This window comes from Lissotriton helveticus, chromosome 2_2 (genome assembly GCF_964261635.1).
Source record: "Lissotriton helveticus chromosome 2_2, aLisHel1.1, whole genome shotgun sequence".
In the NCBI taxonomy this organism is placed as follows: domain Eukaryota; kingdom Metazoa; phylum Chordata; class Amphibia; order Caudata; family Salamandridae; genus Lissotriton; species Lissotriton helveticus.
In genome coordinates this window covers 314,987,967-315,006,000 of record NC_136060.1, presented here as the reverse complement: position 1 = coordinate 315,006,000, position 18,034 = coordinate 314,987,967, and positions in this window count along the sequence as shown.

The following is an 18,034-nucleotide window of genomic DNA, read 5'->3' as shown; positions in this document are numbered from 1 at the left end:
TTCTCATCTACTGGTGAGCGCAGGGTCCATGGTTCTCCCTTTTTAAACACCCTAAGTATGCCTGTGCCCAAAATCCACAGTACTCAAACACCCACTCACATACCAACTCACAGACCCACACAGCCACTCATATACCCACTCATAAACCCATAGCACCAGTCAAACACTCAGTGACATACCAACACAGGCACACACACACACTCACAGACCCACACAGGCACTCACACACATACTAATGGACCCAAAGTACCACTCACAGTCCCACACGGGTACTCACACATTCACTCACAGACCCATACAACCACTCATACACCCACTCACAGACCTAGACAGCCACTCATACCACCATTGTCAAACTTTACAGGTCAGAGTTTATATAAAATGTTAAAGGTTACAGGGATGGTATAGTTAGGAAATACAATTAATAAAACCTTAGAAATTCACAGAAAATAACAAAGGTTACAGGGAAATTATAGTTAGGACATAGGAAAACAATTGTAATTCACTGAAAAAAAACAAAGGTTACAGGAACGTTATAGTTCAGCTCAGATTTCACTCATACAAAATCATAGAAATTCAGCAGAAATAGTTACCTGAGCTAACTATAACGTACACCCTTACAATGCGCTGCTTATGACCTCACATATTACATCATTCATGACATGGTCAGTAACAACATAAATGACATCACTGAAAACATCTCAAATGACATCACTGATGACATCATCCAGTAATTGTGAGAGTTTTCTAAACATTTCTTTGTGCTAAAGATGTATAATAAGATACTACAAATGTTAAATTAGTAAACTGTGCGTACTACAAAGGCGTGATACTATTTGTAACACATATTATGTGAGTGTCTGAGACCCTGTTTTTATCCATATGTGAGTAGGTGTCTGAGTTACTTAGTACATTGGCGTACAAGGCAGTGGTGTACACTGACGTGGCATACAGTGGAGTGGCATAGAGACCAATAGCGTAAAGTGTAATCTCATTGAGTGGAGTTGTGTACAGTGGAATAGCACACATTGGAATAGCATAGAGTGGAGGGGCATAGAGTGGAGGGGCATAGACAGGAGTGTCATAGAATGGAGTGGCGTAGGGCAAACATTTTTGAACATATATATTTTTATTTCTTTTACATACTGTGTTCCTCTTGAGGCAGTACGGTGGTATTCTGTACATTTTAAAACAAATATACATCGAAACTTATAAATAAACACATAAATGCACAAAAATATGCAAATGTCACACATATGTGAAATGAAAACTTAGCAGCTATGCATCATTGATAACATCACCGATGACAACTGAACAGACATCATTGACAACAACAGTGTGAATGCTAGTGCTGTTAGATATAGTTATTTGAAATAACTATAATCGTTAAATTTCAGTGTTTTTTTTTTAGTTTACAATGTTATGTTTAAACTGACATTTTCCCTGAAGTATAACTTTACTTTAACCTCTGTTATTTTTCCGTGAAGATGCTGCGTCTTTTTCAGATTTCCAGGTGCACTCTTTTTTTTTAAGTTTGAAAAGCTTTATTGAATAGTGCAAAACAATGTAAAACAGGAGTACAATGGCAAGAAAGGAAACAGCATGAGATAAATAAAAAAAGATCGAAAACATTGCAAATGAAAAATTAAACCCCAAGAAGGGTTAGAAAATATACTAAGGAGAAATGCTTTTATAACTTTTCAATTTTTAGGGGGAAAAGGAAAAGAGAAAATAAAATAAAAAGAAAAAAGGGATGAAAGGGAAGGGAGGGGAGAGAGGTGCAAAGGGAAACATCATCACATTTCAATAATTAGGCGGAAAACATCATCACATTTCAAAAATTAGGCGAAAAACACTAATAAAAAAAAAAAACCAAAAAACAATATTAGAGAAATAACAACTGTGGATGATCATGAGGCGTCTCTGGACAAGAATTCTGTCAAAGGAGACCACAATAAATCACGTTTTATCAACAGTGGAATTGTCGAAGCACAAGCACGATCTAGTCTATGATGGTGACAAAGTAGATTCCACCAAGCATTATAAGCAACATTAGTAGTGTCTTTCCAATTAGCAGTGATAACTTGAAGAGAAATGGCAATGGAAAGGTCAATAAATTTGCGGGTATGCTGCGAAACATTCCAAACTGGGGCTAAACCACCCAAAAAAATAGTAACAATATCAAAAGGAACAACAGTGGACAGAATTTTGTTAAGTGTAGACCAAACCCTGGACCACATTGATTTGACTCTAGGGCAAAGAAAAAACATGTGGAACAAATCGCTAGTAGGACTAGAACAAGACCAACATTTGCTGGAGGCAATTAATTTAAATTTGTACAGATCATTAGGGGTATAATAGAGTCGATTGTAAAAAAAGTAAAAGGTCTGTGTGGTACTAGCAGAGCGAGATACAGAGTGAATTCTAGACCAAATGGAACCCCAGGTGAGCAAGGAAAAGGTGTGGTTGAGGTCAGATTCCCATCTAAACTCAAGACGGGTTTTGGGCCTATCTGTGGGAGAGGGGGATAGTAACTTGTAAATGGCCGAGGCCCTAAAAGGGATAAGGAAGTTTGGTGGGGAGGCAAGTAAGGGAGGAGAAGGGAGTGATGGGACATCCTGAAGAATGAGAGAGGATATTGTGGGAAGAAGGATGTTGAAGGACGAGAGATATTTGGTGGAAATACCAAAGGAATCCTGGAGTTCCTGGAAGGTTAGTAAGGAGCCATTCGAAAGGAGATGTTTATAAGTAAGAATGCCTTTATCGATCCATTCCTTCCAGAAAAGTGCCCGATTGCGGAGTTTAAGAGATTTGTTGTACCAGAGAGGAGTATTGAAATGAAGGTCGGAAGACGAAGAAAAAGAACGAAAAAGAGCAAGAGTCAAAGCTTTAGAGTGTTTAAAGATAGGAGAGACAGACTTCTGAGGCGGCTGGGTAAGATTAGTAGCTGTAAAAAACGAGAAGGGGAGAAGTTGAGCCAATTCCAAAGAGCTCCATGCCGTGGTAGGTGGGGGAGAAGAGTCGTGGAGAAAAGTCCAAATCTGTTTGAGGGAAAAGGCGGAGTGAAAGCGGGAGATGTTGGGGAAGTTAACACCACCAAGATGTTTAGGTTGTTGGAGGCGGAGTAGAGACACCCTGGCTTTGCGCTTGTTCCAGAGAAATTTAGAGAAGAGTCCATTGATAGATTTAAAGAAGGAATGGGGAAGGGAGACAGGAAGCATAGAAAGGCAGAAGTTAACTATAGGAAGGAGCATCATTTTGATAGTGGAAAGACGACCCCACCATGAAAGGAAGAGCGGGGACCAACGATCAATGAGGGAGGAGAGTTTCTTAAGAACATCAGAATGGTTCAGTTTAATGGTGTCTCTAATGGTACTAGCATACAGGACACCAAGACATTTAATATGTCCAGGGTTCCACTCAAAGCCTGAGCCATGAAACATATGGGGAAGGCAATGTTTGTTAAGAGGAAGGACCTCTGACTTATCTACATTTAACTTATAGCCGGAGACCGAAGAGTAATCCCGGAGTAAAGAAAAAAAAGCGGGAAGGGCAACAATAGGATTTGAAATATAAAGCAAGATATCATCAGCATAAGCCGTGTATTTGATTTCAACATCTTTGTAAATGAAACCGGAATATTCGGGGGATTGTCGAATTTTCTCCAAGAAAGGTTCCAATGCCAAAATAAAAAGGAGAGGGGATAACGGACAACCTTGTCTAGTGCCTCTGTGGAGGGGGAAATAAGGAGATTGAGAACCGTTAACCCAAATGGAAGTAGTGGGAAAAGAATAGAGCAATTTAATGTATTTGAGGATAGTGGGGCTAAAACCGTGCCAACGAAGTGCACCAAACATAAAATCCCAATTAACACGATCGAAAGCTTTCTCAGCATCAAGGGTAATAGCCGCTATAGGAGTGTCCATTTTGGCAGAAAGGTGCATAATATTAAGAAGGGTCCTTGAGTTATCAGTGATAGACCTGCCTTTAACAAAACCGGATTGATAAATATTAACTAAATCAGGAACAACGGAGTTGATGCGTAGAGCTAAGAGTTTAGCATATATCTTACAATCAGTGTTGATGAGGGAAATGGGCCTATAGTTTTTACACTGGGAAGGATCTTTATCTTTTTTGGGGAGAAGGACAAGCATAGCTTGCGTAAAAGAGCCTTTAGATTCACCGGTAGCGAGAAAATGATTAATTAGTTGGAGCAAATAAGGAACCAAAACAGTTTTGAAGTGGAGAAAGAACTGTACTGTAAAACCATCAGGGCCAGGCGTCTTATCTTTAGGGAGAAGAGAAAGAGCCGTAAGAATTTCCGATTCAGAGATGGGGGCATCGAGGGAAGAGAAATCTACAAGAGGTGCGGAAGGCTTAGGGATGGAGTGAAAGAAGGAATCAATTAGTGTAGCGGAAGGATTGGACTCAGGCGTGTAAAGGGTAGAATAATATTGGACAAAACAATCAAGAATTTTAGAGTCTGAGGAATGAAGGGAGCCTTGCGAATCCTTGATCGTCACAATTTTAGATTTTTGTTTTTTGATTTTGAGATAATTCGCTAAAGACCTACCAGCTTTATTCCGACCACCATAGATTTTAGCGTTAAATTGGAGAAGCTGGTTAGAGGCAGAATCCCAAGAGTGTTTGTTAAATTCAATTTTTGCTTTAATAAGGGAGGACAAAGAATCAGGAGAGTTGGAGGTAAAATAAAGATGCTCAAGCTCTTTAATACGGTGAAGAAAAGAGGATGCTTTATCACGCGCTTGCTTCCTTTTGCGAGCAACAAAGTCAATAATGCAGCCGCGAGCAGCAGCCTTGAAGGCATCCCAAATAAAGTGGAAATCAGAGGAAGTATTCAGGTTGTTAGTAAAGAACTCATCCATGAAGTGGGTGAAATAATCAGTGAAGGAAGAGGTAAGTAAGAGAGAATTATTAAAGCGCCATCTACGGGTTTTGGGAGTGGGGGAGGGATAATCCATATCCAGGATAATAGGGGCATGATCAGAGATCAGGATAGAACCTATTTCAGAGTTAGTCATGAATTGGAAAGCATGGTGGGAAAGAAAAATGTAATCTATACGGGAATGGGAAGCATGCACAGGAGAATAAAAAGAAAATTCCAACGAATCGGGGTGAGAGATTCTCCAGGAATCTATTAAGCCTCTAGAAGAGATGGATCTGTGGAAGGACTTTTGCATCTTGTTAGGGACATAACGTGCTTGGGATTTACGGTCCAAGAAAGGGTCCATCAATTGATTACAATCCCCCCCAACAATCAAATCTTCAGAGGCAATGGAGGATACAAGGGAAGAAAAAGCAGTCCAGAAAGAATTATCCACCCCAGTAGGACCATAAACATTGCAAAGGGAAAGAGGAACATCATTAACAGTACAGTCTAGGAGCAACCACCTACCATTAGAATCAGCAGTTTCTTTGTGTATTTGAACAGACAGAGATTTATGAAATAAAATAACAACACCATTTTTACGGTTAACAGCCGGAGAACAGTAAACTTCCCCAACCCATTGTCTGCGTAACTTAGACAACTCATCAGCAGTAAGATGTGTCTCTTGCAAAAAGGCAATTTGGCATTGTAAACGAGCAAGGTGAGACACAACACGTTGTTTCTTAATAGGGTTGCGAAGACCCTTAACATTCCAAGAAATGAGTCTGAAACCTTTCATAAGAGGAGAGGAGAGAAACAGGAGAGAGAAAAAATCCCAGCAACTATGAAGAGATAGAGGAGAGGAGATAAAAGAAGGCATATAGGAACAAGCCCAGTGAGGCGAAAAGAGAGGAGAAGAGAACAGCCAGGGGAATGAATGAGAGAGAGTAGGAAAGAACTAGGCAGCACTACCACTTGAAGTTGCGTATGGAGAGAAGGAGTGGAAGAAGAGAGAAGAGGAGAGGAGCCAAAACCATGATACAAAATGAGAGAAAGGAGTAATGACGGGGAAAGAATGAAGGCAACAGGAAAATAGTAGGAAAAACTTAAAGGAAAAGAAAAGGAAAGGAGAGGGCAGTGAAGAAAAAGGAGGTGGGAGCTAAACGCTACCCGAAAAAAGACAGTAGAAAGAAGGATGGCGAAAGAAACCAAAACGGTTCCAGCCATACAAGACAAATAACGAAGAAAAGAGACAATAAAGTGAGAGCGGGAGCAGCAAGAAAAGACAACCGAACAAAAGGGAAAATGTCAGAAAACCCGGTCAAAGGAACATGAAAAAGAGACACGAGGAAAAACATGGAGTAAAAGAAAAGAACCCAAGACCGAGCACGACAATAGAAAACAAATGGAGGAGACTTACCGAACAGTTAAGTAAAAACAACAGCGAATTGGAATAATGGAGACAGAGACAGCACGGTACGATGGCAGGGCTGACAATCAAAACAGAGGTCGACGAATCTAGAAAACAGCGGAGACAAAAACCAATTAGAACATATGCATGAAAACAAATAAACAGCACAAGTAGAGACAATGAGTAGAATACAGAGAAGAAAACATAAAGAGACTAAGAGTCGCTTTGTTCCATGGAGTCTTCTCTGTGGGAGTGGATGAATCTGCGTAGGTCAGCCGGATCCTCGAAGCTATAAGACCTCTCTTTGTATGTGACCTTGAAGAAGCAGGGATGAATGAGGCCGTATCTAGCGTTCATGGAGCGTAGTGTAGGCCGCAGATCGAGAAATTCCTTTCGACGTGACGCAGTTTGTTTAGAGACATCCTGAGAGAAAAAAAGTTTATGGCCCGACCAAAGTAGTTGCTTGTGTTGTTTGGCTGAATGCAAAACGGACATGAGGTCGGAATACAAAAGAAAATATGCAATGATGCCTCTAGGTTTTGAAGAGGAAGAGGAATTTTTTGGGCCAAGACGATGCGCCCTCTGAATATTCAAATCGACATGTTTAGGCAGCCCAACTATTGGGAGGACTTGTGACTTCAAGAAGAGGATGATGTCGGACCCTTCTGAATTTTCTGGAACGCCATAAATACGCAGGTTGTTGCGTCTATTTCTATTTTCCAAATCCTCGGTCGTTTTCTTGAGTACTTGAACTTCCTTGGCGAGGCTATCCACCTTGGCAACAACATCTTGAGCGTCACTGATTTTTTGTTCAACGTCAGTGACCCTTTGATCAAGGTTGGACCATTTGTCGTCTAATCTCTGCAGGGTAGCAGTAGTATCCGCAATAAATGGGCGGATTAGACGAAGTTCCTCCATGAGGTCATCAAGGGTGACAGGGGACGGAGATTTAGAAGGAGACGGGGGATCCGTCTTGGGACGCTTGCCTGTTGATGTAGGATCCTTGCGTGAGGAAGAAACTGCAGTGGAGGCTTTAGCGCCATGCGCCTGCTGCATGATGATTGAGGTGAAAAAACAGCGTGAGGCAAAGAACAAAGCAGCCCACCATGCAGTGTGAAAGCAAACAAATTGCAGAAGTGGAGACAAAAACCCCCCAGTAAAGAACAATGAACCTCCGTGGTAGACAAAAGTGCATAGAAGTGAAGCAGTGACGCACCAAGCAGGCAGGTTCCAATAGAAATATGAGGGCAGGAGAGAGTCACCAAAATTAGGGCAGTATCACCTCAAGGCACCTCAAAGAAAGTCTCCTGGAGCAATAAAGAAAGACATATGTCCGTCGGGAAGACAGGAGCAGCAGAAGATGCAGAAGTAGGACGTTTTATAAAAAACGAAAAAATGAAAAAAAACAAAATGGCGGCCGGAGCTGAGGCAGCGGCATTTATGCCAAATATGGCCCCAAAAAATGCATTAACATGTTCAAGAACATACCCATGTGCTGGGGGGCAGTTCCGATGTCATAATCCGCCGTTTCCGACCAAAAATGCTGTCGGGAAGCGGGACCTCCGTAAGTGAAGCGCCGCCGGAATCGCGGAGCTCAGGGAGGGGCGGCCATCTTGTCTGCCGCGTCGCGCGCTCTCCTCCAGGTGCACTCTTTGAAAAATGTTTTTTACACATTTGCGTTCCCACAGAACAGGGTACAGTTCCACATTGAGAGAAGCCAGCTCATATATGCAGGAGAACATTTTTTTTTCTCTTTTTACTCCATGGGGAAAACATTTTTCTTCATGGAGAACCCCATGCTTCAAAATCCCTGCTACGATGTTTGGGAGTGTTCTGCTCCTCTCCTACCAGTAAAAAGTATTTACTCTAGCAATTGGCAGGAGCAGATGTCCAACCATTTCCAGGGTGGGAGAGAGACAGAAACCAGTTTGGTGAAATCTGAAAAACTGAACTATTTGTGGAAATTCACGGGCACAGCTTCCACTGTTGCACCAGATGCAGTGGCACCAAGTCCAAGGGTCCTCAGGGTTCCCCTGAGCCATGATTATTGATGTATTTTATCATTCAAACATCTGCCATTGGGTCGCTCCTTTAGTCGCGGTAGGGCCCATGACACAATGGCTAAGCTACCTTGGGCATTCACAAAGTAACAACTTTCCAAATATAATACAAACATAATTTCAGCAAATTTCGCTTGTAAATGTTCTTCAAATCTAAAACTCGTTCTTTTGTAACAGTATGTCATTTCAATTTTGGAGCAATACTAATAGGCCACCTAAATTGTTTCCTTTTTCTCATTCCATGTGCATAAACTAAATCTAAGAATCTGTGCGAAACAACAGCCACTCCTCCACTGAGGAGCATCACCCCACTGCTTCAAAGCAGTGGAATGGAAAAAATAAAATGATAATAACAGAAGGTTTTAATTCTCTAGTTGTTATAATGACAACATCAGTTGCTGCCAGGTTAGGGCGGGGTGGGTCTGGGCACCTTGCCCCTGAGTGAGGAGGAGTGGCTACTGCTGCACCTAAGCATGTCTCGGGCCAGCCAAACAGTCATGCGCACTTTGCATGTTCTCCGCCCAAGCTGCATTACAGCCTTGGTGGAGAACATGACCAGGCGCCCAGCCCCTGTATGAGTGCTGAAGTGAACTACAGCGCTCAGACCAATAACAATGCTGCTATCAGCTGCGTTGTGATTGGCTAGGGGAGTCTGCAAGCCTGGCTGCATCTCTACTCCTGAGAGGAGAGACAGCGCCGGGGACGACCAGCAGGTACGTTTAATTTTTTTAAATGTATTTCCTATCCCTCCCAACCCCTCGTCAGTGTCCTCTGCCACTCGCCGCTGGTGTGAAAGTGAAATAATGTTCTTCCTTTCCTAAAAATTCTTGGTTTTCGAGTGAAAGTTCATGCAAATGTGAACTATTATGCCTCATTTACAAAGCAATTTCCGAGCTCAGGCCACTGTTAATTATGGCGTCTCGCTGTTATAAATCAAGACAGGAGAATTCATGGTAGTAAAGTCACGATACCCCACTTTCTGAAGAAGAAAGACTAATGAGAGCAATCAAGCTTTTTTAGTCCGAGACACCGGGATCATTTGCTGAATCAACTGCAAGCAGTCCTTAATCAAGAATTGCGTTCATTGGCATCTAAAGATAAATACTATTTCCATATGCATCTACATACTGACTCATAAACCTGTTACCTTAAGTGGATAGCCCTTACGAACCTCTGTTTGTAATGGGTTAACTATTTTCGCAAACATTTTCATGCACGACTTTTTTCACATTCATTTTCTGTCTGGGTTTTAATCCGTATCGGTGCCGGGGCGAGTTGCTAAGAAAAATGAAAACAATAAATGATAAAAGCCTTACATTCTCTTCGATTCTAGTGTTCTAGCTTGGCAAGCACAAGCCCAGAAGCACCATGAAAAGAAAGAAACATCATATTTATGCTTTCAGGTAAGATTTGCGAGGGTCAGCAATATTGCTATGCAGTTTTTAGCAACGCTGCTGTTACAACGAGTTGATTGACTGTGCATCCTCGCTTCCCTGCTGCGAATTGCCTCCTAGAAGATAAGGGATGTCAAGAAATATACACGCATATCTGTTTTATTCATACCTTGATTTATCCATCTGCGGCTTAAACGGAATTGCAAAAAAGGATCATGTTAAAAATTGGTGCAATAGAACAAAATTAAGCACCATTGTGAGTACTGAATTACGGTGGAAGGTGGTGAAAAGTTCTGAAAAGTATGTGTTTTTTTTTTTATTCAGCAAATTGGACTGAATCATCGGTCTCATTGCCACTCCTCTTCCCAAAAACTTTCCTGTTTACCCCTCTAGAATGGAAGAAAATAAATAGAAAGTAAAAATCATATGATCGAAAATGATTCTGTAAATGAGCATTGAGAAACGTGCTTGGGGCTGAATTGTGCAGAGGATCAAACCCATGCAAACTGTTAAGCATAGGACATGCCAGTGCTAAGGGCTTTCTTTAGGTTTACTATCTGCCTCTACCGGCTGTTGCGTGTCTCTCGGAAGATCTAAACTAACCCACTGGTGTGAAGGCTTTTCCACAGCAAGTGCTTTAAGGAACATGGAAAGAGCGATTTATAACAAATGAAAGCAGTGCCTATGGCGAAGAGCAGACTTAAGTAAAATAGTACAATATATTTAGCAGCTTAAAAAACAGTCAAAAAGTCAAATCACTAACACAATAAAGTCCTGCAACCAGTTTCCAAAAATTCTAAAAATGGAGAACGAACGTTCTAATAGGGAAAGTAGCATCTGGCCCTTTTAGCAGTGTCTTCAAAAGATTTCTGCCATTTGTTGCTGAATCAGTTTTTGTTGGCATTAGGACTCTGCGCACTTTCTAACCAGTGGTAAAATGCTCTTGCTCGCTCCCTAAAATGTCACAATTGGAATATAACTGTTTGGCATATTTAATTTAATTGTAAGTCTGTAGTAAATGGTACTGCTTGTATTCAGGACCTGTAAATCAAATGCTACTAGTGGGCCTGCAGCGCTGATCGCAACACCTACTAAAGTAGCCTTTTAAAACATGTCTCATGCCTGCCACTGCTGCATGTAGTACAGTTTTGAACTGCGTTTCAACCTGGCCAAATAAACCTTTTGCCAGAGCCAAACCTACCTTTTTAATACATATATATCATCCTAAAGTAAGCCCTAAAGACGTATAGGGCAGGGTGCATTGCATTTAAAAGGTAACATATGTGTACTTAGGTTTTACATGTCCTGGCAGTGATAAACTAATTTTTCACTTTTGTTAAAGCCTTTGACTAACACTGGGTTACCTTATTAAATATGTATAATAAGTGAAAACTTTCACTTGGGAGTAGACAGAGATATGGTGTTCACTCTCAAATTAGGCAAGCGCGTGTGCTGACGAAGTCGGCGATGGAGTCGCTGAACTGTGGTCGGGGTCCGGGGGGTCTGTAAATGAGGGTTCCTCTTAGGGTGGTGTTGGGATCGGTGTGGATCTGGAAGTGCAGGTGTTCGGCGGTGCTGAGGGTGTCTGTTAGAAGGGGCAATCTCCGAGGGCCAGGTTGTGCTCACCCAGACACCCCAAGATCCACCTCTCCCACAGAACTTGCCGAGTCTTGTTTGTGAGGTCCTCGCCGGGGAGGCCTTTGGGTTTGGGATCGTACACACTGAGCTCACACCACACTACGAACAGACACCACACCGTTGGGTTTTAGGAACAAGTTCTTTATATAAGCAAGTAATGAAGGAAGCACTCTTATATACACAGTGGCAACCGGACCACAAAGTCTCTGAGGATACGGGAAGGGGGAAGCGGGACAGTCTTTTAGTCTCTGGGTCAGTACGAGGCATACCCCACGCACAGCTCTCAATCCTCGAGCCGGGGGGTACGGGATGGTGGTCGTACTGGCTGCCTCACCTTCGTCGAGTCGGCCCGGTCGTGATGGTGGTCTCGATGGTCCAGCCGGACCAGAGTACTCCTCGAGCCGCGACGAGATCAGCAGGGCTCGATCGGGAGAGGTTCGTGAGAGCCGCGACAGCGTCAGCAGGGCTCGGATGGTCTTAGAGGTCGAGCCGCGACAGCGTCAGCAGGGCTCCGGTGGTCTATAGAGATCGAGCTGCGACAGCGTCAGCAGGGCTCCGGTGGTTCAGTTCCTTAAGGCGAAGAAGGAGCCGCGACAGCGTCAGCAGGGCTCAGAGGTTCCAGGTGAGTCTTCTTAGGGTCAGCCGCGATCCGATCAGCAGGCTTCAAGTCCAAGATACAACTGCCCGCTAGTTGTCAGGCGGGCCCAGTTATAGTCCTTCTACTCGTTGATCTCCGGACCCTCGCAGGCAGGGGTCTCCGGCCCTGGGGGCTGGTCGTTGGCGAGGTCCGGCGGTTGGCTCTTTGATCCCTTTGAAAGATGGGTCCGGGAATTCCCAGACGCCCAGCGGGTCTGGAGCCAGCCCTCGGGGGGGCCAGAGGGGTGATCGAAACTGGCCCACAGGGGAGGGCCAAAGGTGTGACAGAAACCAGCCCTTCAGGGGAGGCCGGAGGTGCCATCGAAACTCCCTGGCTTGTCTCACTCGGGGAGCCCTTTACCCCCCAGCCGGGACTGGCGCGCCTTTGGAGTCTGGGCCTCGCTGGGGCCGGGGTCACGCTAGGCCTAGGGAGACAGGGATGTCGGGAAGGGAAGATGGCGTCCGGGCCTTGTGGGGCATGCATGGTTAGGCGCTCGGAGCCGGGCGAGGAGCGGGAAAGGCAGGCCTGGTCAAGGTTCTCGGGGGACCTAGGTGTCCCTGGGTAGGACGACCAGGCTCGGGTTGCAGGCTACACTAACGGGGTGGCTGCGCAGGGGACTCGGGGTACAGGCCTACGCTCACAGGGTGTGGAGGGACAGAGGTGAACCACGCCACGAGGCCGGGTCCAACAAGCGTCCCCCCCAGCTGAAGGCGGGGAGAACTACCCATCCTCTTGGGGGTTCTCTTCGCTGAGGCGGAAGAATCGGGACAGGCCGTCTGCGTTGGCGTGGTCAGAGCCAGGCCGGTGCTCAACAGTGAAGTCCATCCCCTGGAGGGAGATGGACCAGCGCAGCAATTTGGGATTCTCCCCTCTCATCTGCATTAGCCACCGGAGAGGTCGGTGGTCGGTCTGTACCCGGAAGTGAGTACCGAACAGGTAGGGCCTCAGCTTCTTCAGGGCCCAAACTACCGCGAAGGCCTCCCGCTCGATGGTGCTCCACCTTTGTTCTCGAGGGAGTAGCCTCTGGCTAATGAATGCCACTGGTTGGTCTAGGCCGTTCTCATTCACCTGGGACAGGACGGCCCCGATGCCATGCTCGGACGCGTCCGTCTGGACTACAAACTCGTGAGTAGTCGGGGGCCTGCAAGATGGGGGCAGTGCACATGGCGTCTTTTAACGTTTCGAACGCCTCTTGGCAGGCGGGGGTCCAGCTGACTTTCTTCGGCTGGTTTTTGGAGGTTAACTCTGTGAGGGGGGCTACGATGCTGCCGTAACTCTTGATGAACCGGCGGTAGTACCCCGTGAGCCCTAGAAACGCCCGCACTTCCGTCTGGGTCGTGGGGGCCTCCCAGGCCACGATGGCATCGATCTTGGGCTGGAGGGGGGCTACGAGGCCGCTTTCGACCTGGTGCCCGAGGTAGATTACGGACCCTTGTCCGATCTGGCACTTGCTTGCCTTAATGGTGAGACCGGCCCTCGCTCAGGGCCGTCAGCACCGCCCAGAGGTGCTGGAGGGGCTCGGGCCAGTGGGAACTGTACACTGCGATATCGTCCAGATACGCCGCGCTGAACTCCTCCAATCCAGCCAGTACCTGGTTCACCAGTCTCTGGAAGGTGGCGGGGGCGTTCTTCATCCCGAAGGGCATCACCCGGAAATGGTAGTGACCATCCGGGGTGGAAAAAGCGGACCTTTCCTTAGCTCCCTCGGTGAGGGCGATCTGCCAGTATCCACTGGTCAGGTCGAACGTGCTAAGGAAGCGAGCAGCCCCGAGGCGATCGATAAGCTCGTCGGCTCGGGGGATGGGATGAGCATCGGTTCTGGTGACTGCGTTGAGCCCGCGGTAGTCAACGCAGAACCTCAGCTCGGGAACAGCACCGGGGGCGGCTGCCTTCGGAACCAGGACCACGGGACTAGCCCATGGGCTGTCAGAGGCTTCGACCACCCCGAGCGCTAGCATTTTTGATACCTCGGCCTTGATACAGGCCCGGACTCGGTCAGGGACGCGGTAGGCTCTGTGCCGGACCGGTGGGCTGTCCCCGGTGTCTACGTCGTGGACGCACCAGTTGGTGACGCCGGGGGTGAGGGAGAAGAGGTCCGAGAACTGTTCCAACAACTGGCGACAGTCCTCGCGCTGCTCGGGAGAGAGGGAGGAGGAGAGACTCACCCCCTCCACGGAGCCATCTTTTTCTTTCACGCACAGGAGATCGGGGAGGGGCTCCGTTTCTTCTTCTTCTCCATCGTCAGTGGCGAGGAGCAAGCTCAACTCGGACCGGGCGAAGTGGGGCTTAAGGCGGTTCACGTGAAGGACCCGCAAGGGGTTCCTGGGGGACTCTACATCGATGAGGTAGGTCATCTGACTCTTGCGCTCTACCACCTTGAAGGGCCCTGTCCACTTGTCTTGCAGGGCACAGGGCTCTACGGGGGCCATAACCCAGACCTGCTGTCCGGGCTGAAACTCGACCAGAGTGGCATTTTGGTCATACCACCGTTTCATTTCTTCTTGGCTGGCTTCGAGGTTGGCCTCGGCCAGCTCCCGGAACTTCCTCGTCTGGTTCCGGAGTGCCAAAATGTATTGGAACACATCGGGAGGGGGCTCCGGGGCCGCCGTCTCCCACCCTTCCTTGACCAGGGTGAGGGGTCCCCGGACGGGGTGCCCGTAGAGCAGCTCGAAGGGGCTGAACCCCAGGGATTTCTGGGGGACTTCGCGGTACGCGAAGAGGAGACAGGGAAGGAGGACGTCCCACTTACGCCTCAAGGGCTCTTCGAGTCCCATGATCATTCCTTTGAGGGTCCGGTTGAAGCGTTCCACCAGACCGTTGGTATGGGGTGGTGAACTTGTACGTCACCCCACATTGTTGCCAAAGGGACTTCATGTATTTCGAGATAAAGTTGGTCCCTCGGTCACTGACGACTTCTCGAGGGAATCCGACCCGGGAGAAGATGGCCATGAGGGCCCGCCCCACTACGGGGGCGGTCACCGTTCGGAGGGGAACGGCTTCGGGGTATCGGGTGGCATGGTCCACCAAGACAAGGATAAAGCGGTGCCCCAAGGAGGTCCGGGGGTCGAGGGGGCCCACAATGTCGATTCCCACCCTCTCAAAGGGGGTACTGACCACGGGGAAGGGTTGTAGAGGAGCCTTGCGCCTCCCTCCGCTCTTTCCGCTGGACTGACAAGTGGGGCAGGACTTACAGTGGGCCTCCACATCGGAGCGCATGCCCGGCCAGTAGAAGTGGGTGACCAGGCGCTGGTACGTCTTGTCTTGTCCCAAGTGTCCCGCCAGGGGCACGTCATTGGCCAGGTTCAGGAGGAAGCCGCGGAAGCGTAGGGGGACCACCAGCACTCGGCCGGACCCTAGCTCGGCGGACTTTTGCTCGCTGTATAATAGGCCGTTTTCCCAATAGATAAAGTGGGTGCCGGACTGGTCACCGGCGGCCTGGGCAGCGGCCTGCTGCCGCGGCCCCACCAGGGATGGACAGGAGGTCTGCTCTAGGCATAACTCCTCTCTGGATGGTCCCCCTTCCTGGCGCCATTGGGCCAGCTCAGGAAGGTCGTCCAAGCTCGGGGTCGGTTCGACGTCGGGGCCGCGGGGCCCTGCGTCGGGGGGGAAGCTCTCCCCGGGGAATAGCTCAGGGGTCTCAAAGGGTTCAGGGACCTCGGGGTCCTCGGGGGTCACCGGGGCTGCCTCTAAGATCGCCTCTTCGGGGGTGGCCCTTCGGGCGGTCATCGACCGGGTACTCACACAGGCCCACTCGGGTAGGCCCGCCATCTCTAAGTGGGTCCTTTTCTCAACCCGCTGCCATGGGGAGCTCTCTAGATCGTTGCCGAGCAGGCAGTCCACCGGCATGTCGGAGCGGACCGCCACTCGTAACTCTCCAGAGACGCCCCCACATTCGAACGGGACTTGAGCTATCCCGCAGGTGCGGACGGAGTTATCGGCTGCGATCACCCTGCATGAGTTGTGGGGAACAATCTGGGCTTCGGTGACGAGGTGCCGTTTGACGGCGGTGATACTGGCCCCAGTGTCTCGGAGCGCCCCTATGTGATGGCCATTGACAGTCACCTGCTGTCGGTATTTCTCTGTGTTGTCGGGTAGGGGAGCCCCGGGGACCATCTCCCTATCACCCAGGGAGACTAACATCATAGCTGCGGGGTCTGCTCCCTCGAACTCTTCCTCCCCCTCCTCTTCTAGAGCTACTGAGGTAATGTGGCGCACTGGGAGCCCTGCAGCGGCAGGCTTCTGGAACAAGGGGCAGCGGGGGTCATTGGCATAGTGCCCGGGTTTCTGGCAATGGTAGCAGGCTTGGTTGACCCGGGGCCCCGGCCTAGCTGGGGGAAACCCCGCGCGCGCTGTGGGAGGTGAGGTACCTGGCTGGTTTCTGGGGGGACTGCGCGGGGACCCTACCTGGGAACCCCTCTGTCTATTCTGACCCCCTCCTCCCCTCGGGCGGGATGGTCCTTGTTCGTTTCGGCCAGTGTCCCCTCCGGGCCCCCGGGTTACTCTGGTGCTCACCCAGCGATCGGCCTCGACGGCCAGCTTCCGGGGGTCGGCCAACTTGCTGTCCAGGAGGTGCTGTCGGAGTTCCACAAAGCAATTCAGGGACAAGTGCTCATACGCAATGAGGTCGATGAGCCCCTCGAAGGTGGATACTTTGCTGCCCTTGATCCACCCTTCCAGGGCCCGGCTGTAGAAATTGACATATTCTACCCACGTGGTGCCGGGGATCTTCTTGCATTCTCGGAAGCGTTGGCGGTACATTTCTGGAGTGAGCCCGTACCGTGTGAGGAGGGCCTCTTTCATGTGGCTGTAGGAGGTCTGTTCGGCAGACGGTAGGTTGAGTAGGGTGTCTCTCCCCTCACTCAGGAATCGACCCCACAGCCCGGCTCCCCAATCTTTCTGTGGAACTCGGTGTGAGGTCATAGCTACCTCGTAGGCCTTGAACCATTGCTGGATGTCATCGTTTTTATAATATTCTTTGAGCACATCCTTGGGGATGTGGACCTTGGGTTCCACTGGGGGACCAGACTCTCGGGTCGCTGCTGTTTGGTTGCCTTCGTTCCGGGCCTTTAGTTCGATTTCCAATATGCTGCGCTCGTGCTCCAGCTGGAGCTTCTTTCCGTCGTGTTCTCGCTGGAGCTTCTTCTCCTCCAGTTCTCCTTGCAGCCGCAGCTGCTCGATGGCTAGCTTCTTCTCGGCCAGCTTGAGTTCTCCTTCCATTTTCAACCGGGCTAGTTCTAGCTCGTGGTTTCGGTTGCGTTCTCGGTCGGTCATCTCTTCTCGAGACAGACCTCTCTCGGGGCTGTAAGTCCGCGTCGGGGACTCTGCTCTTTCTTGCTCTGGGGCGTAGGTTTCGATCAGGGGTGCTCCCCCTCCATCGGCTTCCGTCGGTGCTGGAGGTTGGGCTCCGGTCTCCACCCAGGCTGTTAGAGCTTGTTGAAAGTCCTCTTTGGTGTTTAATCCCGTTGACGGGATATGGAGATCTTTGCAGAATTGCTTGAGCTCACGGTGCGAATAGTCTCCCAGAAGCTCCATCTGGAAGGTGGTCTTGTCGGTAGTGACGCTCATGGCTGCTCTTTGTTCGGGTAGTGTGTCAGTACTGTACGATCCCTAGACGTAGGTTCTTATCGCGACGCTGCCACCAATGTTAGAAGGGGCAATCTCCGAGGGCCAGGTTATGCTCACCCAGACACCCCAAGATCCACCTCTCCCACAGAACTTGCCGAATCTTGTTTGTGAGGTCCTCGCCGGGGAGGCCTTTGGGTTTGGGATCGTACACACTGAGCTCACACCACACTACGAACAGACACCACACCGTTGGGTTTTAGGAACAAGTTCTTTATATAAGCAAGTAATGAAGGAAGCACTCTTATATACACAGTGGCAACCGGACCACAAAGTCTCTGAGGATTCGGGAAGGGGGAAGCGGGACAGTCTTTTAGTCTCTGGGTCAGTACGAGGCATACCCCACGCACAGCTCTCAATCCTCGAGCCGGGGGGTACGGGATG